Genomic DNA, 25,837 nt, shown 5'->3' with positions numbered 1-25,837 from the left:
GAGACTCCAACTCAAAAAAAAAAAAAAAAAAGAATTGAGGAGAGACAAGAAGAAACTAGGAAGGAGTTGATAACTGAGATAACAGTAATAAAGAATACCGTGAATGAAATAAATAACAAACTGATAAGCATGGAAAGCAGAATTAGCCAAGCAGAAAAAAGAATTTCAGCTTGAGGACCAAAATATAGAACTAACCCTAACTGTCAAAAACATAGAAAAGAATCTTAAAAGACAGAACAAAACCTTCAAGAGATGAGCAATTACTTCAAGGGAAAGAACGTAAGAGTAATTGGCCTTCCTGAAACAAAGAGAAACAGAGTCCACCTTGGAACAAATATTCCATGAGATTATTGAAGAAAACTTCCCTCATCTCATCAGTGATACAAAAATTCAAACACAAGAGATTCAGAGAACCCCTGCAAGACAACAAATGAGAAGACCAACTCCTAGACACACATAAATTTGCCTAAACAAAGTAGGCACAAAAGAAAAAATCCTAAAGGCAGCAAGAGAAAAAGGGCAGATCACCTACCATGGAAAACCAACTAGAATAGCAGCAGATTTATCTACAGAAACCCTGCAGGCTAGGAGAGCTTGGAACCCTATCTTCAAAGTTCTAAAAGATAAACAATTTCAACCAAGAATAACCTACCCAGCCAAGCTAAGCTTCATCAGCAAGGGAGAATTAAAATCTTTCCCAGATATCCAATCCCTAAGAACTTATGTTGCCACCAGACCACCTCTACAAGAAACACTTAAGAAAGTACTAAACACAGAAGAAAAGGAAAAAAGAACAACAATGTTCTTCACAAGAGGACAGAAAAAAGAATAAAACACACACGAACCAACCCCAAAACCAAAAGAAAGACAATGAAAAAAAGAGGAACAATAACAACTCTATAAGAACTTTATGATAGGGACCAACTCTCACATTTCAATAATTAACCTGAATGTGAATGGACTAAATACACCACTGAAAAGACATAGAATGGCAAAATGGATAAAATATCACCAGACAACAATATATTGCCTTCAAGAGACCCATCTCACTAGAAAGGATATGCACAGACTCAAAGTAAGAGGATGGGAAAAAATTTTTCAGGCTAATGGAACACAAAAGAAAGGAGGAGTCATGATCCTAATTTCAGACAAAATACTATTCAAAAATTACAAAGGATACAGAAGGCCACTACATAATGATAAAAGGTTCACTCCATCAACAAGAAATATCTATCCTAAACATATATGCACCCAATATAGGAGCACCAACTTTCATAAAGTAGCTTCTAGGAAAACTAAAAAAAGATATTGACTCTAACACCATCATAACTGAGGACTTTAATTCATACCCCACTCACAACCCTAGACAGATCATCAGGACAAAAAATCAGCAACGAGATCCGGAGCCTCAATATGATTCTTGACCAAATGAACTTAATTGATACCTACAGAACACTCCACCCAATGATCACAGAATACACATTCTACTCATCACTGCATGGAACATACTCTAAGATCGACCACATACTTGGCCATAAATCAAGCGATAAACAAATTTCAAATGATCGAAATTTTGTCATGCACCTTCTCAGACCACAGTGGAATAAAAATAAACATCAACACCAACAAGGTTCCCCCCAAACCCACAAAGACATGGACACTAAATAGCATGATGCTAAACAACTCCTGGGTCAACAATGAAATCAAAACAGAGATTAAAAGATACCTGGAAACAAATGAAAATGAAGAAACATCTTACCAAAATCTCTGGGACACCATGAAAGCTGTATTAAGAGGGGAATCCATATCTCTACAAATGTACATGAAGAAAATGGAAGGATCACAAATTAGCACCCTAACAAGTCACCTAGAAGCTTGAAAAGCAAGACCACCAAAACCCTAACTTTAGCAGAAGAATACAGATCACCAAAATCAAAGACCAAATCTGGGACATAGAAGACATAAAGATAATACAAAAAAAATCAGTGAAACAAAAAGCTAGTTCTTTGAAAGGATAAACAAGATCGATGGTCCCCTAGCTAGACTGACCAAGAAAAAAAAGAGAAAAAGTCCAAATAAACATAATCAGAAGCACAAAAGATGAAGTCACATCTGACCCTGAAGAAATACAAAAGATCGTTAGAGAATAGTATGTACACTTGTATGGAAACAAACTGGAAAACCTTAAGGAAATAGAAGACTTTCTGATATCACACAACCTGCCTAGGTTGAAATAAGAAGGAATCGAGACCCTAAATAGATCAATAACAATCAAGGATATTGACTATGTGATAAGAAAACTATCTACAAAAAAAAAGTCCTGGACTAAATGGCTTTCCACCAGAATGCTATAAGACATTTAAGGAGTACCTGATACCAATCCTACTGAAAGTATTCCACGCAATTGAGAAAGATGGAACCCTCCTCCAAATCATTTTATGAAGCTAACATCACATTGATACCCAAGTCAGGTAAAGACCCAACATAGAAAGAGAACTACAGGCCAATATCTTTGATGAACATAGATGCCAAAATTCTCAGTAAGATCCTAATAAACCAGATTCAACAACACATCTCAAAAATCATCCATCATGACCAAGTAGGCTTCATCCCTGAGACTCAAGGCTGGTTCAACATTCACAAGACAATAAATGTAATTAAATACATCAACAGACATCAGAACAAAAACCACATGATTATATTATTAGATGCAGAAAAAGCTTTTGATAAAATCCAGCACCCCTTCTTGATAAAAACCCTCGAACATCTAGACATACATGGAACATACCTCAAAATAGTAAAATCCATCTATGAGAAACCCACAGCTAGCATACCCTAAACAGACAAAAATTAGAACCATTTCCCCTGAAAACTGGAACAAGACAAGGATGCCCACTTTCTCCCTTCCTGTTCAATATAGTATTGGAAGTCCTGGCTAGAGCAATCAGAAAAGGGAAGGCAACCAGGGGTATCCAAATAGGAAAAGAGGAAGTCAAGTTATCTCTCTGCAGACAACATGATTGTCTACCTTGAAAACCCAAGAGAATCTGTCAAAAGTCTCCTTGCACTGATAAAAGACTTTGGCAAAGTCTCAGGGTATAAAATACATGTGCAAAAGACAATCGCATTTCTCTACACCAATAATAAACAAACAGAAACCCAAATAAAAAGCACAATCTCATTCACAATAGCCAGAAAAAAAAAGAAATACCTTGGCATCTTCCTAACCAGAGACATGAAAGACCTTTACAATGAAAACTACAAAACACTGCTCAAAGAAATCCAAGATGACAAAAACAAGTGGAAAAATATCCCATGCTCATGAATTGGAAGAATCAACATTGTGAAGATGTCCATCTTACCTAAGGCAATCTACAGATTTAATGCAATACCCATCAAATTACCAGCAACATTCTTCTCAGAGCTAGAAAAAGCAATACAGGAATTCATATGGAAACACAAACGACCAAGAATAGCCGGAAAAATCCTCAGCAAAAACAGTAAGGCAGGAGGTATCACATTACCAGACTTCAAACTTTACTATAAAGCTACGATCATCAAAACAGCTTGGTATTGGTACAGGAACAGGCATATAGACCAATGGAATAGAATTGAGATTCCAGAATCAAAACTTCAATTTCTCAACCAACTTATCTTTTTCAAAGCCTCCACCACCTACCACTGGGGAGAGGAGAACCTATTCAGTAAATGGTGCTGGAAAAACTGGCAGACCACGTGCAGAAGATTCAGACAAGATCCCTATCTATCCCCATATACAAAAATTAACTCTAAATGGATCAGAGACCTAAATGTAAAACCTCAAACCATAAGAACCTTAGAAAATGCAGGACACACCCTTGTGGAAATTGGAACTGGCATCAAATTCCTGAACAAAACCCAAAACGCACTGGCCATAAGACATAAGATAGACAAGTGGGACCTCATTAAACTGACAGGCTTCTGCAAAGTCAAATAAACCATCAAGAGAGCAGGGAGACAGCCCACAGACTGGGAAAAAATATTTGCCAACTCCAGGTCTGACAAAGGCCTAACATCTAGGATCTACAAGGAACTCATAATGTGCTGAAAAGAAAAAAACAAACAACCCCATTATAAAGTTGGCAAAAGATATGAACAGACACTTCAAAAAGAAGACATACGAGCGGCCAACAGACACATAAAAAAACGTTCAGCCTCACTAGTCATCAATGAGATGCAAATTAAAACTACACTGAGATACCACCTAACTCCAGTCAGAATGGTAATTATCAATAACTCAAAAAATGACAGATGCTGGAGAGGATGTGGTGAAAAGGGAACACTACTACACTATTGGTGGGAGTGTAAACTAGTGCAATCTCTGTAGAAAGCAGTGTGGCGATTCCTAAAAGTTCTAAATACCGACCTCCCATATGACCCCACAATCCCCCTACTGAGAATATACCCTGAAGAACTCAAATCACTCTATAAAAAAGATACTTGCACACGTATGCTTATCGCAGCATTGTTCACAATAACAAGAACCTGGAACCAGCCATGCTGTCCATCAAAAGAGGACTGGATTTTTTAAATGTGGTACATATACATGATGGAATACTATGCAGCCATAAAAAGGAACAAAATCATGAATTTCGCAGCAACCTGGATGGAACTAGGGTGTATAATACTGAGTGATCTTTCACAGCAACAAAAATCTGAGTATCACATGTTCTCACTCATATAGTGGACCTTGAACATCTAGCATAACACTATAAGAAAAGGATTGACAGTGGTGGGAAACTATTGGGGGGGGTAGAGAGGGGAAGGGAGGTGGATTAACGGTATTCAATATCTGTCTGGAGATGGGGAGACACTCTTTATCAACAAGGGTGCCTGAACGATGCATATTTGTATACCTAACCCTTAACTGTACCCCACAATTTTAAAATTAAAAAAAAAGAAACAAAGCAGGAAGTATCATACTTCCAGACTTCAAACTTTACTATAAGGCTACAGTAATCAAAACATCCTGGTACTGGTACAAGAACAGGCACATAAACCAATGGAACAGGATACAGATTCCAGAAGCAAAGCCTTAATTCCTCAGCCAACTCATCTTTGACAAAGCCTCCAACAACAACCAATGGGGAGAGGAGAACCTACTCAGTAATGGTGCTGGGCGAACTGACTGATCACATGAAGAAGATTGAAACAGGACCCCTACCTATCACCATACACAAAAAATGAACTCTAAATGGATCAGAGACCTAAATGTAAAACCTTAAACTATAAGAATCTTAGAAAATGCAGGAGACACTCTTATGGAAATTGGAACTGGCAACCAATTCCTATTCAGAACCCTTAATGCCAAACCTTAAGAAATAAGATAGATAAGTGGGACCTCATTAAACTAACAGGCTTTTGTAAAGCAGAAGAAACCATCAAGAGAGCAGGGAGACAGCCCACAGAATGGGTAAAAATATTTGCCAACTGTATATCTGACAAAGCCCTAATATCTAGGATCTACAATTAACTCAAATGCACCAAAAGGAAAAAAACAAACAGCCCCTTTAAAAAGTGGGCAAAAGACATGAATAGACACTTCTCAGAAGAAGATATATGGGCAGCCAACAGACACAAGAAAAAATGCTCAGCCTCACTCATCTTCAGAGAAATGCAAATCAAAACCACATCGAAATACCACCTAACCCCAGTAAGAATGGCCATCATTAATAAAACAAACAACAACAGATACTGGTGAGGATGTGAAGCAAAAGGAACACTTCTACACTGCTGGTGGGAATGCAAACTAGTGCAACCTCTTTGGAAGATAGTGTGGCAATTTCTGAAAGAACTAGAAATTGACCCTCCATATGACCCAGCAATCCCCCTATTGGGAATATACCTAGAGGAACTCAGATCATTCTACAAAAAAGATACCTGCACACATATGTTTGTTGCAGCTCTATTCACAATAGCAAAAACGTGGAATCAACCATGTTGCCCATCAAAGCTGGACTGGATAAAGAAAATGTGGTATATACACAATGGAATATTATAGAGCCATAAAGATGGACAAATATATGGACTTTGCAGCATCTTAGATGGATTTGGATTCGATCATGCTCAGTGATCTATCACAGAAACAAAGAACAGAGTACCATATGTTATCACTCATAAGTGGACCTTGAACAATTATAATACTATAAGAAAGCATTTGGCAGTAATGGGAAACTGTCAGAGGAGGAGGGGTAGGATTGGCCGTTGAGGAAAACTGCTAGGGGAGGGAGGGGCATACCTCATCAACAAGGGTAACTGCATAATCAATGTTTGTATAACTAGCCCTGAATTGTACCCCACATCTTTATAATAAAAAATAATAAATAAAGAGAAAACAAAAATGTGAACTATAAAAATCTGTGTGTGAAACAAAAAAAAAAAGAAGAGGAAGAAGAAAAGAAAGTATTCCAGGCAACTGAGAAAGATGGAACTCTCCCCAAATCATTTTATGAAGCTAACATCACATTGACATCCAAACTGGGTAAAGATTCAACAAAGAAAGAGAACTACAGGTCAATATCCTTGATTAGCATAGATGCTAAAATTCACAACAAGATTCTGGTAAACTAGATCCAACAACACATCTAAAAAATCATCCACCATGACCAAGTAGGGTTCATCTCTGGGATGCAGGACTGGTTCAACATCTGCTAAACCATAAACGTAATTAAATATATCAACAGATGTAAAGACAAAAACCATATGATTATTTCATTAGACACAAAAAATGCTTTTGATAAAATCCAGTACCTCTTCTTGATTAAAACCCTTGAACATCTAGGCATAGATGGAACATAACTCAAAATAGTAAGAGCCATCTACAAGAAACCCACAGCCAACATACTGCTAAACAAACAGAAATTAGAACCATTTCCCTTGAAAACTGGAACAAGACAAGGATGCCCACTCTCACCCCTCCTGTTCAACATGGTATTGGAAGTCTTAGCTACAGCAGTCAGACAAGAGAAAGAAATCAGGGGTATCCAAATAGAAAAAGAGGAAGTCAAGTTATCCCTCTTTGCAGATAACATGATTCTATACCTCGAAAACCCAAGAGAATCTGTCAAAAACTGCTTGTACTGATAAAGGTCTTTGGCAAAGTCTCAGAATATAAAATAAATGAACAAAAATCAGTCACATTCCTATACACTAACAATAAACAAGAAAAAAACCAAAATAAAAAGCACAATCTCATTCACAATAGCCACAAAAAAAATAAATAAATAAAAGAAATTTCTTGGCATCTCCTAACCAAAGAAGTCAGACCTTTACAACAAAAACTACAGAACACTGCTCAAAGAAATCAAAGATGACACAAATATTCCAGACTTGTGAATTGGAAGAATCAACATTTTTTTGTTTTGATTTTTATCTTAAAATTTTTTTATTTTCTTGTTTCTTCTTAATTGTAAGGATGTGTGGTACACTTCAGGGTTAGTTATACAAATGTTTATCATGCAGGTACCCTTGATGATGAGGTGTGCCCCTCCCTCCCCTGGCAGTTTCCCCATTACTGCCAATCTCTTTCTTATAGTATTATAATTGTTCAAGGTCCTTTTATGAGTGAGAACATATGGTATTCTGTTATTTGTTTCCGTGATAGATCACTGAGTATGATAGACTCTAAACCCATTAAAGTTGCTGTGAAGTCCTTCTTTATGACTGCATAATATTTCATTGTGTATATGTACCATATTTTTTAAAATCCAGTCCACGTTCAATGGGCAGCATGGTTGGTCCCATGTTTTTGCTATTGTGAATAGAGCTGCAACAAACATGCATGTGCAGGTATCTTTTTGGTAGAATGACTTGAGCTTCTCTGGGTATATTCCCAATAGGGGGATTGCTGGGTCATGTGGAAGATCAATTTCTAGTTCTTTCAGAAACCACCACACTGTTTTCCAAAGAGGTTGCACTAGTTTGCATTACCACCAGCAGTGTAAAGTATTCCTTTTCCTCTACATCCTCACCAGCATCTGTTATTGTTTGTTTTATTAATGATGGTCATTCTTACTGGGGTTAGGTGGTATCTCAGTGGTTTTTGGTTTTTTGGTTTTTTTTGAGTTGGAGTCTCACTCTGTCACCCAGGCTGAAGGGCAGTAGCATGCACTGGGCCACCACAGCCTCAACCTGCTGGGCTCAGGCGATCCTTCCGCCTCAGCTTTCCAAGTAGCTGGAACTACAGGCATGCGCCACCGTGCCCAGCTAATTTTTTGATTTATTGTAGAGATGAGGTCTCGCCAAGTTGCCCAGGCTGGTCTGGAACCTGTGAGCTCAGGCAATCCTCTCACCTCAGCCTCCCAAAATGCTGGGATTATAGGCATGAGCCACTGTGGCTGGTCTTCTCAGTGGTTTTGATTTGCATTTCTCTGATGATCAGTGAGGCTGAACATTTTCATGTGTCTTTTGGCTGCCTGTATACCTTCTTTTGAGATGTGTCTATTCATGTCTTTTGCCTACTTTTTAATGTGACTGTTTGTTTTTTTCCTTTAGGCACTTTTGAGTTCCTTGTAGATCCTACGTGTTAGGCCTTTATCAGATATACAGTTGGCAAATATTTTTTCCCAGTGTGTGGGCTGTATCCCTGTTTTCTTGATGATTTATTTTGCTTTGCAGAAACTTGTCAGTTTGATGAGGTTCCGCTTGTCTGTCTTATCTCTTATGGTATGGGCACTTGGGGTTTTGATCACTGGAGTTGCCAGTTCCAATTTTCATAAGGGTGTCTCCTGCATTTTCTAAGATTCTTATAGTTTGAGGTTTTATGTTTAGGTCTTTGTTCCAGTTAGAATTAATTTTTGTGTATGGTGATAGGTAAGGGTCCTGTTTTTCAATCTTCTGCATGTGATCAGCCAGTTTACCCAGCACCATTTACTGAATAGGTTCTCCTCTTTCCATTGATTGTTGTTGGAGGCTTTGTAAAGCATGAGTTGGTTCAGAAATTGAGGTTTTGCTTCTGGAATCTCTATCCTGTTCCATTGGTCTGTATGCCTGTTCTTGTACCAATACCAGGCTGTTTTGATTACTGTAGCCTTATAGTAAATCTGAAGTCTGGAAGTGTGATACTTCCTGCTTTGTTTCTTTGGCTAAGGATTGTTTTGGCTATTTGTGATCATTTATGTTTCCATATGAATTTCTGTATTGTCATTTCCAGGCTTGAGAAGAATGATGTTGGTAATTTAATGGGTATAGCGTTGAATCTGTAGATTGCCATTGGTAGGATGGACATCTTAACAATGTTGATTCTTCCTATCCATGAGCATGCAATATTTTTCCATTTGTGTCTTCTTGGATTTCTTTGAGCAGTGTTTTGTAGTTCTCATTGTAAAGGTCTTTCACTTCTCTGTTTAGAAAGATGCCAAGGTATTTCATTTTTTTGTGGCTATTGTGAATGGGATTGTGCTTTTATTTGGTTCTCTACCTGCTTATTGTTGGTGTATAAGAATGCGACTGTCTTTTGCACATTTATTTTGCACCCTGAGACTTGGTGATAGTCCTTTATCAGTGCAAGTGGGTTTTTGATAGATTTTCTTGGATTTTCTAGGTATAGGATCATATTGTCAGCAAAGAGAGATAACTTGACTTCCTCTTCTTCTATTTGGATACCACTGATTTCCTTCTCTTGTCTAATTGCTCTAGCTAGGGCTTCCAACACAATGTTGAAAAAGAGGGGTGAGAGGGCATCCTTGTCTTGTTCCAGTTTTCAGTTGAAATGTTTCCAGTTTCTGTCTATTTAGCAATATGCTAGCTGTGGGTTTATCATAGACGGCACTTACTATTTTGAGATATGTTCCTTCTATACCTAGGTGTTTGAGGGTTTTTATCAAGAAGGGATGCTGGATTTTATTAAAAGTTTTTTCTGCATCTAATGATATAATCATGTGGTTCTTGTTTTTACATCTCTTGCTGTATTTAATTACATTTATAATCTTGTGAATGTTGAACCAGCCCTACATCCTGGGGATGAAGCCTACTTGGTCATGGTGGATGATTTTTGAGATGTATTTTTGGATCCGATTTGCAAGAATCTTGTTGAGGATTTTGGCATCTATGCTCATAAGGAATATTGGCCTGTAGTTCTCTTTTTTTGTTGGCTCTTTCCCTGGTTTGGGTATCAGTGTGATATTAGCCTCATAAAATGATTTGGGGAGAATTCCATCTTTCTCAATTGCCTGCAATACTTTCAATAGTCCAGTCTAGGCCTTTTATTTTGTAGGTAATTTTCTTATGACAGAGTCAATTTTGTGGATTGTTATTGGTCTATTTAGTGTCTCAATGTCTTCTCATTTCAACCTGGGGAGGTTGTGTGATGTCAGAAAGTCCTTCATTTCATTTAGGTTATCAAGTTTGTTTCCATATGGGTGTGCATAGTAATCTCTGAAAATCTTTTGTATTTCTTTGGGTTCAGTTGTGATTTGAACTTTTGTATTTCTGATTGTGTTTATTTGGGTTTTTTCTCTCTTTTTCTTGGTCAGTCTGGCTAGGGGTCCATCAATCTTATTAAATCTTTCAAAGAACCAGTTTTTTGTTTTGTTGATGTTTTCTATGATTTTTTTCTTCTATGTCCTGTACTTGGGTTTTTATTTTGGTGATCTGGACTCTTCTGCTAAAGTTAGAGCTTTGGTGGTCTTCTCTTTCTATCTCCCTTAGGCTACCATCTTGTGATCTTTTCATTTTCTTGATGTGTGTTCATAGAGATATAAATTCCCCTCTTAGAACTGTTTTTGTGGCATCCCAGAGTTTTTGGTAAGATGTTTCTTCATTTTCATTTGTTTCCAGGAATCTTTTAATTTCTGTTTTGATTTCAGTGTTGATCCAGTAGTTACTCAGCATCATACTGTTTAGTGTCCATGTTTTTGTGGGCTTTGGTGAAATGTTGGTGGTTTTGATATTTATTTTTATTCCACTGTGGTCTAAGAAGGTGCATGGCAATATTTCAACCTTATAGAATTTGTTTATTCCTGATTTATGGCCAAAGATGTGATCAATTTTAGAGTATGTTCCATGTGGTGATGAGTAGAATGTATATTCTGTGGTTTTTGGGTGGAATACTCTGTAGGTATCTATTAAGTCCACTTGGTCAAAAATGTCAAGTTTATGTTCTGGATCTCCTTGTTGATTTTTTGCCTTGATAATCTATCTAGGGCTGTCAGTGGGCTATTCAAGTCCCCTGCTATAATAGTGTTAGAATCAATATCTTTTTTTAGTTTACTTAGTAGTTGCTTTATAAATACTGGTGTCCCTGTGTTGGGTGTGTATATGTTTAGGAAGAATATTTCTTGTTGATGGATTGAGTTTTTTATCATTATGTAGCGTCCTTTCATGTCTTTTTAAATTTTTGATAGCTTAAAGGTTGTTTTGCCTGATATTAAGATTGTGGCTCCTGCCTTCTTTTGTGATCCATTTGCCTGGAAACTCATTTTCCATCCTTTAAGTTTGAGTCTGTGTGCAACCCTTGTCGTGAGATGAGTTTCCTGGATGCAGCAAATAATAGGGTCATGGTTTCTTATCCAGTTTGCTACTCTGTGTCTTTTCAGTGGTGCATTTAGTCTATTCACATTCAGACTGATTATTGAAATGTGATTGTTTATCCCTGTCATGAGGTTCTTAATAAAGTTTTTTCTTTGTTTGTTTTCTTTTGGTTTTGGGGTTGATGTATGCATGTGTTTTCAAGTTTGTTGTTACGCTGTATTCTCTGTCAATTCTGTACTTTGCCATTCTCTTGGGAAGTGTGTGGTCAGTCTTTTTTTCCTTTCTTCTGTGCTTTTTAAGTGTCTCCTGTAGAGCTAATCTGAAAGCTGCATAATCTCTTTGGGATTAGATGTCTGGGAAGAATTTTAATTCTCCATCACTGATGAAGCTGAGCTTGGCTGGGTAGGAAATTCTTGTTTGAAATTATTTATCTTTGAGGACTTTGAATATTGAACTCCAGTCCCTTCTTGCTTGTAGTTTTTCTGCCAATAGTTCTGCTGCTATTCTGATTGGTTTTCCCTGGTACATGGTCTGACCTTTCTCTCTTGCTGCCTTTAAGAGTTTTTCTTTGTGCCTACTTTGTGGAGGTGAATTAGTATATGTCTAGGAGTTAGCTTTCTTATTTGATGTCTTGTGGGGGTTCTTTGTATCTCTTGTGTTTGACTGGTCACATCTCTGGTGAGATGGAGAAAGTTTTCTTGGCTAACCTCCTGGAATACTTGCTCCAAGGTGTTCTCCATTTTCCTTTCTTCTTCTGGGATACCAATCAAATGTGGGTTCAGCCTCTTGATATAATCGCACATCTCTTGTAGGCTTTGTTCTTTCTTTCTGAGTTTTCATTCTATGTTTTTTTAGAATCAACATTGTTAAGATGTTCATCCTATCCAAGGCAATGTACAGATTTAATGCACTAGCCATTAAATTACCAGCAGCATTCTTCTCAGACCTGGAAATGACAATACAGGAATTCATATGAAAACATAAATGAGCATGATTGTCAAAACAATCCTCAGCAAAAACAAAACAAGACAAAACAAAGTCAGAGGAATCATGCTCCCAGACTTTAAGCTTTATTATAAAGCTACAATAATCAAAACAACCTGATTAGTATAAGAATAGGCATATAAACCAATGGGATAGAGATTCCAGAAACAAAACTTCCATTTCTCAACCAACTCATCTTTGACAAAGCCTCCACCATTAACCACTGGGGAGAGGAGAACCTATTCAGTAAATGGTGCTGGGAAAACTGACTGACCACATGCAGAAGATTAAAACAAGACCCTACCTATCACCATTCACAAAAATCAACTCTAAATGGATCAAAGACCTAAACATAAAACCTCAAACTAGAAGAACCTTAGAAAATGTAGGAGACTCCCTTATGGAAATTGGGACTGACAACCAATTCCTGATCACAACCCCAAGTGCCCATGCCATAAGAGATAAGATAGACAAGTGGACCTCATCAAACTGACAAGCTTCTGAAAATCAAAAGAAACCATTGCAAAAGTGGGGAACAGCTCACAGACTGGGAAAAAATATTTGTCAATTGTATATCTGACAAAGGCCTAACATCTAGCATCTACAAGGAACTCAAACATGCCAAAAAAAGAAAAACAAACAGCCCATTACAAAGTGGGCAAAAGATATGAATAGACACTTCTCAAAAGAAGACATACTAGCAGCCAACAGATAACTTTTAAAAAATGCTCAACCTCACTATCATCAAAGAAATGCAAATTAAAACCACACTGAGATATCACCTAATTCCAGTCAGGATGGCCATCATTAATAACTCAAAAAAAACAGATGCTGGAGAGGATGTGGGGAAATGAGAACACTTCTACATTGTTGGTGGGAGAGTAAACTAGTACAGCCTTTGTGGAAAACAAGGTGGCATTTCCTAAAAGATCTAAAAATTGACCTCCCATATAGCCCTGCAATCCCCCTGCTGGGAATATACCTGAAGGAACTCAAATCACTCTATGAAAAAGATACCTGCACATGCATGTTTATTGCAGCATTATTTACAATAGCAAAAACATGGAACTAACTGTGCTGCCCATCAAAAGAGGACTGTACAAAAAAAGTGTGGAACATACACATGATGGAATATAATGCAGTCATAAACAAGGACAAAATTATAAACTTTGCAGAAACTTGGATGGACTTAGAAGCTATAATACTGAGTGATCTATCACAGAAATAAAGAATTGAGTATCACATGTTCTCACTCATAAGTGGACTTTGAACAACTATCATAATACTATAAGAAAGGGATTGGCAGTAATGGGAAACTGCTGGGGAGGTGGGGGCACACCTCATTAACAAGGGTACCTGCATAATGAACATTTGTATACTTAACCCTGAATTGTACCCCACGTATTGAAAATGAAAAATTTTTAAAAATAAAATGGAGACAATCCAGGTTCAACTCCTGTCCTGCTCATGCAGGTGACCTCTGAGATTTTCTTTCAGTTAGCACTCACACAGGAGGGTCGTCTGTTTCATGCTCATTTTATTTTTTATTTTTATTTTAAAAGAAACAGGGTCTCACTCTGTCACCTAGGCTAGACTGCAAAAGTGTGATCATAGCTCACACTCAAACTACTGGACTCAAGTGATCCTCCTGCCTCTACCTCTTGAATACCTAGGACTACAGATGTGTGTCATCCCATTCTATTTTTATGTTTTGGTCACCACACCTTGCTTTTTTTTTGGTGGAGGTGGGGTAGGGGGGTGTGGTCTTGCTATTTTGCCCAGGCTGGTCTTGACCTTCCAGCCTCAAGCGATTCTCCCACTTCAGCCTCTCAAAGCTCTGAGGTTACAGGCATGAGCCACTACATCCAGCCCCCATGCTCACTTTAGATTAAGCATTTGCCAGTTACTACTTCCAGATCTTGGAGGCAGACTGCACAAATCAATCACAGAGCAAATCAGGACATTTTTAAAAGGTGATGTGGAAGTGAGGGAAGGGGAAATAGGTTGTAATTGAAGATCTTTTTTAAACACCTTTTTTCAGTTCTGACATTCAGTGACTCTAGGACGTGAGTTTTTTACTTACTTATTTGTTTTACTTTTGTTTTAGAAAAAAATGTAGATGTTGGCCCAAGGAAATAAAATAAAATTTGTTCTTGGAATCACTGGAGATCAAAGAGCAGCGACGCGGATGTGAACAGCAAGATGATTCCGTCAGAAGCACTCCTGAGGTGGGATGTACTGTTTTCCTCAGCTCCAATCCACCATTCTGGAGTTGACCCGAGCATACAAGCAGTGAGTACATGTCAAGGTTTTCAGAACAACCACTGATGAAGGCTTCTTTTGTCTTTGGGTGGCTATAGCTTTTAGTTCTCTAGGTCTTTTCTCTTTTGCTCTTGTGGCTTCTGGATCGGTAGAGGCAATAGCAGAATGGACCTACAGTGACAAAACAGACCACCTGCTAGGCCTCAGTGGCCAGGAGGAAAGAAGATAGTAGAGTGACCCAAGGATGTGCTCGGAATCTCTACTTTGGCACAATAACGGAAAGGTCTACCTTCATCTCAGCCTTCATCAGGAGTGAGATCTCCAACAGAAGGCACATTTGCCCCTCTTATCACTGAAACCTGAGAGGCCCCCACATGTGGGGGGGGGTACAGAGAACCCTGCAGAGAGAGGCAGGCAGAGCCGCTGTGCTTCAGGAAAATGGGTAGACTGAGCAGGCAACAGGTTGCAGAAAACCTTGGAAAAATCAGCCCTCCCTAGTGACAGGGTGACATTACTATCACTTAGTAAAACTTTAAGCAAGTATAAAAAAATTAAAGGAGAGCAGGGATCCAAGAGATTATCTAAGATCTGATGCCCAAAATGTAGTGTGGGCTGTGGAACAGACAGCAGAAGCTTTTTCAGTGCACAAATCCCAGTTGTAACTATATCATTTGCTCTACGACGGGTGTTCATGTGATTCTTCTACTGGGACTTAAGCCCCTTGAGGGCAGGGGCCTTGGGAGCTTTGTTTACCTTCTCATAGCTTTGCGTACTGTAGGGACTTCCAAAATATTTGATAGAAGAAGGAAGGAGTGAATTGTGGGTTAAGACGCAAGAACCAAAATTGAAGGCCACCACCAGTCTCCTAAACTTGATTATAAATGACTCAGATTGCAATAATTCTATAGTGAACTGTATAAATTCTCATTCCAAATGCTTGGTTTTCTGGTTTCCAGACACTCTGATTGCCTGTTACTCTGGCATCCAGCTCTGTACCACCATGGATACCACAGCCAGCCTGTAATGGATCAAAAGACTCTTCACCCATGTTCTACCTGGTGGGCATTCCCTCTCTACAGTAGTCTCTTCCTCCCTGTCTTCTTGATTTTCTTCTCACTCTACCTGCTCATCCTGGTGGGTAACACCCTGATCCTGGTGGCTGTGGTGGCAGAGCCCAGCCTCCACAAGCCCATGTACTTCTTCCTAATTAACCCCTCCACCTTGGACATCCTTTTCACTGTGACCACCGTCCCCAAGATGCTGTCCCTATTCCTGCTTGGGGACCACTTCCTCAGCTTCCCCGCCTGCTTTCTGCAGATGTACCTGTTCCACCCTTCTCCTGCTCAGAAGCTTTCATTCTGGTGGTCATGGCCTATGACTGCTATGTGGCTATCTGCTGCCCACTGCACTACCCAGTCCTCATGATCCTCATGACCCCACAGACCAATGCTGCCCTGGCAGCCAGTGCCTGCTCACTGCCCTCCTCCTGTCCATCCCAGTGGTAGTAGTGCAGACCTCCCTCCCCAATGGCATTTGGTCCTATAGCCCAGGTCTACCACTGCTTCCTTGACCACTTGGCTCCAGGCCTTCTGCTCCAACACCACCCCCAGACCCTCATGGGCTTCAGCATTGCCATGGTGGTGTCCTTCCTCCCCCTTCTCCTGGTGCTTCTCTCCTATGCCCACATCCTGGCCTCCATGCTTTGCATCAACTCCCAAGAAGGGTGCTCCAAAGCCTTCTCCACCTGCAGCTCCCACCTCCTGGTGGTGACCGCCTACTACTCATCCATTGCCATAGCCTACGTGGCCTACAGGGCTGACCTGCTACTCGACTTCCACATCATGGGCAATGTGGTGTTCACCATTCTCATGTCTGCTCTCAATCCTCTCATCTACATGCTGAGAAACAAGAATGTCAAAGCAGCCATCACCAATATTGCATGTCCCCAAGACCCAGAACATTCTGGAAATCCTTGTTCCTTCGATGTTGCTGATTCTGCTCCCAGGATACCAGTCTCTAAAAGTAGAGAATGCCAACACAAAAAGTTGTGCCACTGCTCTCCAGCCTGGGTAAAAGAGTGAGAATCCAACTTAAAAAAAAAATCTTCTTAAAAGCATCAGAAAATGTTCGATATAATTAGGCTAAAATGGTAATAAAAATGAGAACACAGAAAAGAAAGTTATTACAACATGGATAGACATATAAATCAATGAAACAGAATACTCAGCCCAGAAACAAACTCATAAATATACAGATAATTGATATGTTGAAATTAAGTAAAACGTTGAGCTCTAAAACTAGCCTGAATGATCACACATAGTGAAAATACTTAGGTAGTAATTTTGCAGTCATGAGACTATGATTCCATTACAAGAACAGTATTTATTGTAGCACCATTTCTTCTGCATTACTTTAATATATTTTTGATGATAAGTAAAATACTTATACTAAATTCTTATTTTGTGCTTTCAACTTATATTTCAAATAAAATGATTCAATTTAGTTCATTGTATTCTCTCAATATGGCTTCTTCAAAATATATTATCAGAATTATATGCATTAACTTTGTCTAGTTTTACCTTTGAAGACTTCATATTTTCTTTTTTTAAAATTCTTTATTATAAAGATGTGGGGTACAATTCAGGGTTAAGTATATAAACATTGATGATGCAGGTACCCTTGTTGGTGAGGTATGCCCCTCCTCCCCTAGCAGTTTCCCTCAACTTCCAATCCCCCCCCGCGATAGTTTCCCACTACTGCCGATCGCTTTCTTATAGTATTACAATTGTTCAAAATCCTCTTATGAGTGAGAACATATGGAACTCTGTTCTTTGTTTCTGTGATAAATCACTGAATATGATTGACTCCAAATCCATCCAAGTTGCGGCAAAATTGATATATTTCTCCTTCTTTATGGCTGCATAATATTCCTCTGTGTATATGTACCACATTTTTTTAATCCAGTCTAGCTTCGATGGGCAACACGATTGGTTCCATGTTTTTGCTATTGTAAATAGAGCTGCAACAAACATACATGTGCAGGTATCTTTTTTGTAGAATAATTTGAATTCCTCTGGGTATATTCCCAATAGGAGAATTGCTGGGTCATAGAAGGTCAATTTCTAGTTCTTTCAGAAATCACCACACTGTCTTCCAAAGAGGTTGCACTAGTTTGCATTCCCACCAGCAGTGTAGAAGCGTTCCTTTTTCTCCACATTCTCACCAGCATCTGTTGTGGTTTGTTTTATTAATGATGCCTATTCTTACAGGGGTTAGGTGGTATCTCAATGTGGTTTTGATTTGCATTTCTCCGATGATGAGTGAGGCTGAGCACTTTTTCATGTGTCTGTTGGCTGTCCGTTATCTTCTTTTGAGAAGTGTCTATTCATGTCTTTTGCCCACTTTTTAAAGGGGCTGTTTGTTTTTTTCCTTTTGGTGCACTTGAGTTCCTTGTAGATCCTAGATGTTAGACCTTTGTCAGATATACAGTTGGCAAATATTTTTTCCCATTCTGTGTGCTGTCTTCCTGCTCTCTTGATGGATTCTTTTGCTTTGCAGAAGCTCGTTAGTTTGATGAGTTCCCACATATCTATCTTATTTCTTAAGATATTGGCCTTTAGAGTTCTGAATAGGAATTGGTTCCCAATTCCAATTTCTATAAGGGTGTCTTCTGTGTTTGCTAAGATTCTTATAGTTTGAGGTTTTATGTTTAGGTCTTTGATCCATTTAGAGTTAATTTTTGTGTATGGTGATAGGTAGGGGTCCTGTTTCAATCTTCTGCATGTGATCAGTCAGTTTTCCCAGCACCATTTACTGAATAGGTTCTCCTCTCCCCAGTGGTTGTTGTTGGAGGCTTTGTCAAAGATGCATTGGTTGAGGTATTGAGGTTTTGCTTCCAGAATCTCTATCCTGCTCCATTGGTCTATGTGCCTGCTCTTGTACCAATACCAGGCTGTTTTGATGACTGTAGCCTTATAGTAAAGTTTGAAATCTGGAAGTGTGATACCTCTTGCTTTATTTCTTTTGCTAAGGATTGTTTTGGCTATTCATGGTCATCTATGTTTCCATATGAATTTCTGTATTGTCATTTCCAGGTCTCAGAAGAATGATCTTGGTAACTTAATGGGTATTGTGTTGAATCTGTGGATTTCCTTTGGTAGGATGGACATCTTAACAACGTTGATTCTTCCTATCCATGAGCATTGAATATTTTTCCATTTGTTTGTGTCTTTTTGGATTTCTTTGAACAGTGTTTTGAGGTTCTCATCATAAAGGTCTTTCACTTCTCTGGTTAGGAAGATGCCGAGGTAGTTCATTTTTTTGGTGGCTATTGTGAATGGGATTGTGCTTTTTATTTGGGTCTCTGCCTGCTTGTTGTTGGTGTATAGGAATGCAACTGTCTTTTGCACATTTATTTTGTACCCTGAGACTTTGCCAAAGTCCTTTATCAGTGTAAGCAGGTTTTTGACAGATTCTCTTGGGTTTTCAGGGTATGGAATCATATCATCAGCAAAGAGGGATAACTTGACTTCCTCTTTTCCTATTTGGATACCTCTGATTTCCTTCTCTTGTCTAACTGCCTGAGCTAGGACTTCCAACACAATATTGAACAAGAGGGGTGAGAGTGGGCAGCCTTATCTTGTTCCAGTTTTCAGGGGAAATGTTTCTAGTTTCTGTTCATTTAGCAATATGTTAGTGGTGGGTTTATTGTAGGTGGCACTTATACTATTTTGAGGTATGTTCCTTCCGTACCTAGGTGGTTGAGGGTTATCAAGAAGGGATGCTGGATTTTATCAAAGGCTTTTTCTGCATCTAATAAGATAATCATGTGATTCTTGTTTTTACATCTGTTGATATATTTAATGACATTTATGGTCTTGCAAATTTGAACCAGCCCTGCATCCTGGGGATGAAGCCTACTTGGTCATGGTGTATGATTTTTGAGATGTATTTTTGGATCCGATTTGCTAGAATCCTGCTGAGGACTTTTGCATCTATGTTCATAAGGGATATTGGCCTGTAGTTATCTTTCTTTGTTGGATCTTTACCCATTTTGGGTATTAGTGTGATGTTAGCTTTGTAAAATGATTTGGGGAGAGTTCCAACTTTCTCAATTGCCTGTAATACTTTCAGTAGGATTGATATCAGCTCCTCCTTGTACATTTTGTATCATTCTGTTGGAAAGCCATCTGGTCCAGGGCTTTTTTTGTAGGTAGTTTTTGTATGAAAGAGTCAATTTCCTGGGTTGTTATTGGTCTATTTAGTGTCTCAATGTCTTTTTGTTTCAACCTGGGGAGGTTGTGTGATGTCAGAATGTCCTCCATTTCATCTATGTTATCAAGTTTGTTTCCATATAGGTGTACATAATAATCTCTGATAATCCTTTATATTTCTTCAAGTTCAGCTGTGATTTGATCTTTTGCATGTCTGATTGGTTATTTGGACTTTTTCTCCGTCATTCTGGCTAGTGGCCCATCAATCTTGTTAATTCTTTCAAAGAACCAGCTTTTTTTTGTGTGCTGATGTTTTCTATGATATTTTTGTCTTCCATGTCCCGTATTTGGGGTCTTATTTTTGTGATTTGGATTCTTCTGCTAAAGTTGGGGTTTTGGTGGTCTTCTCTTTCCAGCTCCTTTAGGTGATTTGTTAGGCTCTTCATTTGTGTTCTTTCCATTTTCTTGATGCATGGTCATAGAGATATAAATTTCCCTCTTAGGACTGATTTCATGGCATCCCAGAGGTTTTGGTAAGATGTTTCTTCATTTTCATTTGTTTCCAGGAAGCTTTCTATTGCTTCTCTGGCTTCAGTGTTGACCCAGTAGTTGTTCAGCATCATTCTGTTTAGTGTCCATGTCTCTGTGGGCTTTGAGGAAATGTTGTTGGTTTTGATATTTATTTTTATTCTACTGTGGTCTGAGAATATGCATGACAAGATTTTAACTTTATGGAACTTGTTTATGCTTGATTTATGGCCATGATGTGATTGATCTTGGAGTGTGTTCCATATAGTGATGAGTAGAATGTATATTCTGTGGTTGTTGGGTGGAATAATCTGTAGGTATCTACTAAGTCCATTTGGTCAAGTGTCAAGTTTGGGTTCTGGATCTCCTTGTTGATTTTTTGCCTCAATGATCTATCTAGGGTTGTCAGTGGGGTATTCAAGTCCCCTGCTATAATAGCATTAGAGTCAATATCTTTTTTAAGTGTATTTAGTAGTGCTTTAAAATGCTGGTGCTCCTGTGTTGGGTGCATATATGTTTAGGATGAATATTTCTTGTTGATGGATTGGACCTTTTATCATTTTGTAGTGTCCTTTTGCATCTTTTTAAATTTTTGATAGCTTAAAAGTTGCTTTGTCTGATATTAAGATTTCAACTCCTGTCTTCTTTTGTGATTCATTTGCCTGGAAACTCGTTTTCCATACTTTCACTTTGAGTCTGTGTGCATCCCTTGAAGTGAGATGAGTCTCCTGGATGCAGCAAATAATGGGGTCATGGTTTCTTATCCAGTTCACCATTCTTTTCAGTGGTGCATTTAGCCCATTCACATTCAGACTGGTTATTGAAATGTGATTGCTTATCCCTGTCATGAGGTTCTTAAAAAGTTTTTTCTTTATTTTCTTGTTTTCTTTTGGCTTTGGGATTAGTGTATGTGTGTGTTTTCAAGTTTCTTGTTGCACTGTATTCTCTTGATTCTATGCTCTGCTGTTCTCTTGGGGAGTGTGTGGTCATTCTTTTTTCTTTCCTCTGTGCTTAATACCTTTTAAAGTGTCTTCTGTAGTGCTGGTCTGAAAGCTGCATACTCTCTTAGGGATTGGATGTCTGGGATGGATTTTAATTCTCCATCACTGATGAAGCTGAACTTGGCTGGATATGAAATTCTTGGTTTAAATTGTTTATCTTTGAGAACCTTGAATATAGGCCCCCAGTTCCTTCTTGCTTGTAGTGTTTCTGCCAATAGGTCTGCTGCTAGATTTCATATTTTTCTAAACTAGCTTTTTTATTGCTCTAAGCAATATAAGTTTTAAAGAACCTGGTCACTTTTTCCATGTTATCTTTAAAATGATAAAAGTTCTATCACGTACATGTGGAAAATAAATAATACACTTCTAAATAGGAGATGAGTCAAAGAAGAAATAGCAAGGGAAACTAGAAAATATGCTGAATGAAAACACAATATACCAAAACTTATGGGATGTAGCTAAATCAGGAAAATTTATAGCTGTAAAAACCTATATTAAAAAGAAGAAAACTCTCAAATCAATAACTTGAGTTTTCACCTTTAGAAAAGAAAAGAAAAATAAACTCAAGCAAGCAATGGACATAAAATAATAAAGATCAGAGCATAAATAAATGACATAGAGAAGAGAAAAACGATAGAGAAAATGAAAATGACCAGGCATGGCAGCACATACCTATAATCCTAGTAATTTGGGAGGCTGTAGTGGGAGGAGTGATTGAGGCCAGGAGTTCAAGACCAGCCTGGGTTATGTAGTGAGACCTCATCTCTATGAAAAAAAATCTGTAAAGATTTAGCTGGTCATGGTGGCACACACCTGTACTCTTAGCAACTTGAGAGGTGAGGCAGGAGGATTACTTCAGCCCAGGATTTTGAGGTTGCTGTGAGCCATGATTGTGCCACTACACTGCAGCCTGGGTGATAGAGCATATGTACAACTGTCTTTAAAAAAATCAACAAAGTCTAAGTTGATACTGTGGATATAGCAACAAAATTGGTAAATCTTTAGTTACCAAAGGGGGAAAAAATTTTTTTTCAATGACCAAAATCTGCCAAGCACAGTGGCCCATGCCTGTAATCCCAGCACTTTGGGAGGCTGAGGAGGAGGGATTTCTTGAGCCCAAGAGTTTGAGACTAGCCTGGGCAACATAGTGAGATCTTGTCTCTACCAAAAATTCAAAAAGTTCACCAGATGTGGTAGTGTACAATATAGTCCCAGCTACTTGGGGGGCTGAGGTAGAAGGCTTACTTGAGCCTAGGAAATAGAGGGTGCGGTAAGCCATGACCATACCACTACACTTCAGCCCGGGCAACAAAGTGAGACCCCAACTTAAAAAAATTTTCAATGACCAAAATCAGACATGAATGAGGAGACATTACTACTGACCATACAGAAATAAATAAGAAATGTTAAATGGACATGCAGTAACTGAAACAAAAGACTGAATGTATTACCAACTTAAGCACTGGATTGCTGTGGGTTATACCATAGTCTGTCTCTGAGGAACACAGAAAGCTGATCTTATGGAACTGTGGAACTTGTGGACATCAGAGGTAGGAATGTCTAGGGATGGCTTTACCTTTAGCTGTAGAAGTGTGGTTACTGGAGTGAACTGTGGTTGTTGAGTGGCTGAATTTTAGATTGGTTGACTTTCAGAAGTGTACGTCCTGGTGCAAAGTTGTCAGTGAACAATTAAGCAGGTTTTTAAAAAAGTTCTGATAAGTATTTGTTACCATGGCTATAGAATGACCAGTCATTTCCTTGGGGTATGAGAGCAGTTTTATTTTCAGAGGTAATAAAGAAATAACTTTTTATCCTATAATGCTATAATAGTAAGCCTTAGAATGTTGGTTTTTTACCAAAAAAAATTCAGCCAAAAGTTTTACTCTTTTGGTTCATTTTCTTAAGTAAAATAAAATAAGAAACCTAAAAGGAATTGAAATCTTGGTTGTTTTTGTTTTCATCTACTTACTGCAATCCTCCCAACTGTTGCACTCCATGTGTATTCTTCTGGCCCAAGTGCCTAAGTCTTCTTGTCAGTTTCATTCATGACATTCTAAAAGGCTTTAGTCATTCTTGTGCTGCTGAATGGTAGCTTTTTAAGGTTTATCAAGGATCCCTGTAGTGTCTGAGAAACAGAAAACAGAACAAAATGATTCACTTAACAGCCTGGTAATTCTGCAGGATTCTTTGCCTTTAACTTGAGTGGTTCATCTTCTCCCCCAGAAACATCTTCAGCATTTACCTTTATGGCACTGAAGCAAAGACCCACATATACAAATTCCTCCCAAACCAAAATTCCTCTCTTGAATAAGGAATTGATCTGGACAGGAGGAGATGGCACAACCAGTTCTTACTTGTTATGCAAAGAAGCTTCCAAAACTATCTTTAGCTCCATCATGAAGTTTATTAAATCAGGAGAAGGCTACAACCTCTGTTGCACCATTTTTTGGTTTCTATTATGTTCTGTACTCAGCTGCCAAGGACTTAGGAATCTCGCAGACTGCAGTTGTAAATCTGCAGTCAGTAGAGGTCTGTTATGGAAGTTTCTTCTGTGTGCTGAATATACCCCTCATGCATGGTTTATCTCTAGTTATAGGCAGAAGAATCCAGCCCTGGTATAACAGGGTCATCACTGTGACTCAGTGTTCTCAAAACCTCTAGGTTTGAAGCAGGGATGGTCCCTGCACATGCACACCCTACTCCATTAAAAATATGCCGTCCACTTATCTCAGAAGTTCTACTTTTTTTTTGAATCAGAGTCTCACTCTGTAACACAGGCTAGAGTGCAATGCCATGATCATGGCTCACCACAGCCTTGACCTCCTGAGCTCAAGTGATCCTTCTGCTTCAGTCTTCTGAGTAACTGGGACTATAGGCATATACCACCATGCCTGGCTAACTTTTATATATTTGTTTCTTTTTTGTAGAGAGACTAGGTCTCGCTATGTTGCCCAGGCTGGATGCTTCTGCCCATAACTAGAGATAAGCCATGCATGAGGGATTCATTTCGGTACACAGATGAGACTTCCATAATAGACCCCTATTGACTGCCTTTGTCTTGCTGGGGTTTGGGGCATAGATTTCCACCCTCACATTCTTTCTACAAAACCATTGCAAGTCCTCATGCACCACAGCAATAGTATATTACATTCATGCAGCAGGGCTTCATATATTTCATTCATTAAAATAATGGCTCTCAGCCTCATGAGAGAGGCAATGTTGTTGTACACATTCCACAGATAAGGAAATAAAGATTCAGTGAGGTTAAGGGATTTATCCAAAGCGATATTACTAGGAAGAACTCAGGTCTCAGTCATTAGATGACATGTTGCTGAACCAGAATTGGAGCCTTGTGTCTCAATCCCAGCTCTGCCATCAGTCACTCCTGTGACTTTGAGCCAGTCACTCCACCTCTCTAGATCTCAGTTTCCTCAAATGTAAAAAAGTGGGAACCATCCTGACTCCGCCCATCTTCCCTGGCCGTTGTGAGGACCATATAAGAAAACAGGAATGAAACAGCTCCATGTTGGTAAATTTCTTGGACCCACGAGTGTTGTTAAAGATGTTGTTTTCATTGTCATCAAACCCCAAGGCCAAGTCCTCTACCCCCCCTAGAAAGTTGTTCCCGGCTGGCTGGCAGCTCTGTGGTCCCATAGGAGAGCCATCTTGAGGGAGAGGGCCCCAGCAGGCCTGGCTGCAGGGAGGAGGGGCCATGGCTTAATGGGCCATGGATCAGTCCCTAAATGACTCTTCCCACCAACGTCAAGTGTGACCACTCCACAGAAGACATCAAGGTGGACCAGGGTCGGCAGGTGAACTGGGCTGGGGGATGGAGCGCCTTGAAGCAGGCAGAGGCTGGAGTAGGGGAGCCGGGGGGGTGGGAGATATAGAGCCATGATAAAGAGCCTGGAAAACACACCCAATGTGTGAATGTACATCAGGGCCCCAGCATCTAAGTCAGCTGTGCACATGCAGCCTGTATGACGGTGGGTCAGATATCCTGGTAGTCTGAGGTAGGGTTGTGCAGTCACAAGCAGAAGGCTGATAATCTCAGAAGAGAGTTTCTCACAAGGAGAAACTTGTGAGAGGCAAAGCCCATGACAGCATGAGAAGTGGGAACATTTAATCAGCATCTGTCAACTCTATGAGATCACAGATGAAGGAATTGCAGTTCAGAGAGGGAAAGTGCAAGGTGGTGGACCCAGGACAGAAACCCAGGTATTTCTTTTTTGTTTGTTTGTTTGTTTTTGGTTTTAGTTTTTTTTTTGAGTTGGAGTCTCACTCTGTCGCCCAGACTGGAGTGCAGTGGCTGCTCCCGGCCACCGCAGCCTTGACCCACTG

The 25,837-nt window shown here is 39.1% G+C and overlaps 1 pseudogene; it reads left to right on the top strand.

Moving 5' to 3' along the window:
- The window catches only part of LOC103263866, a 42,678-nt pseudogene that overhangs the window by 13,903 nt on the left and 2,938 nt on the right, over positions 1 to 25,837 (top strand).

This window comes from Carlito syrichta, unplaced genomic scaffold (assembly GCF_000164805.1).
Source record: "Carlito syrichta isolate Samal-C Ts95f unplaced genomic scaffold, Tarsius_syrichta-2.0.1 Scaffold305304, whole genome shotgun sequence".
Classification (NCBI taxonomy): Eukaryota; Metazoa; Chordata; class Mammalia; order Primates; family Tarsiidae; genus Carlito; species Carlito syrichta.
This window is presented reverse-complemented; position numbering and strand designations above follow the sequence as displayed.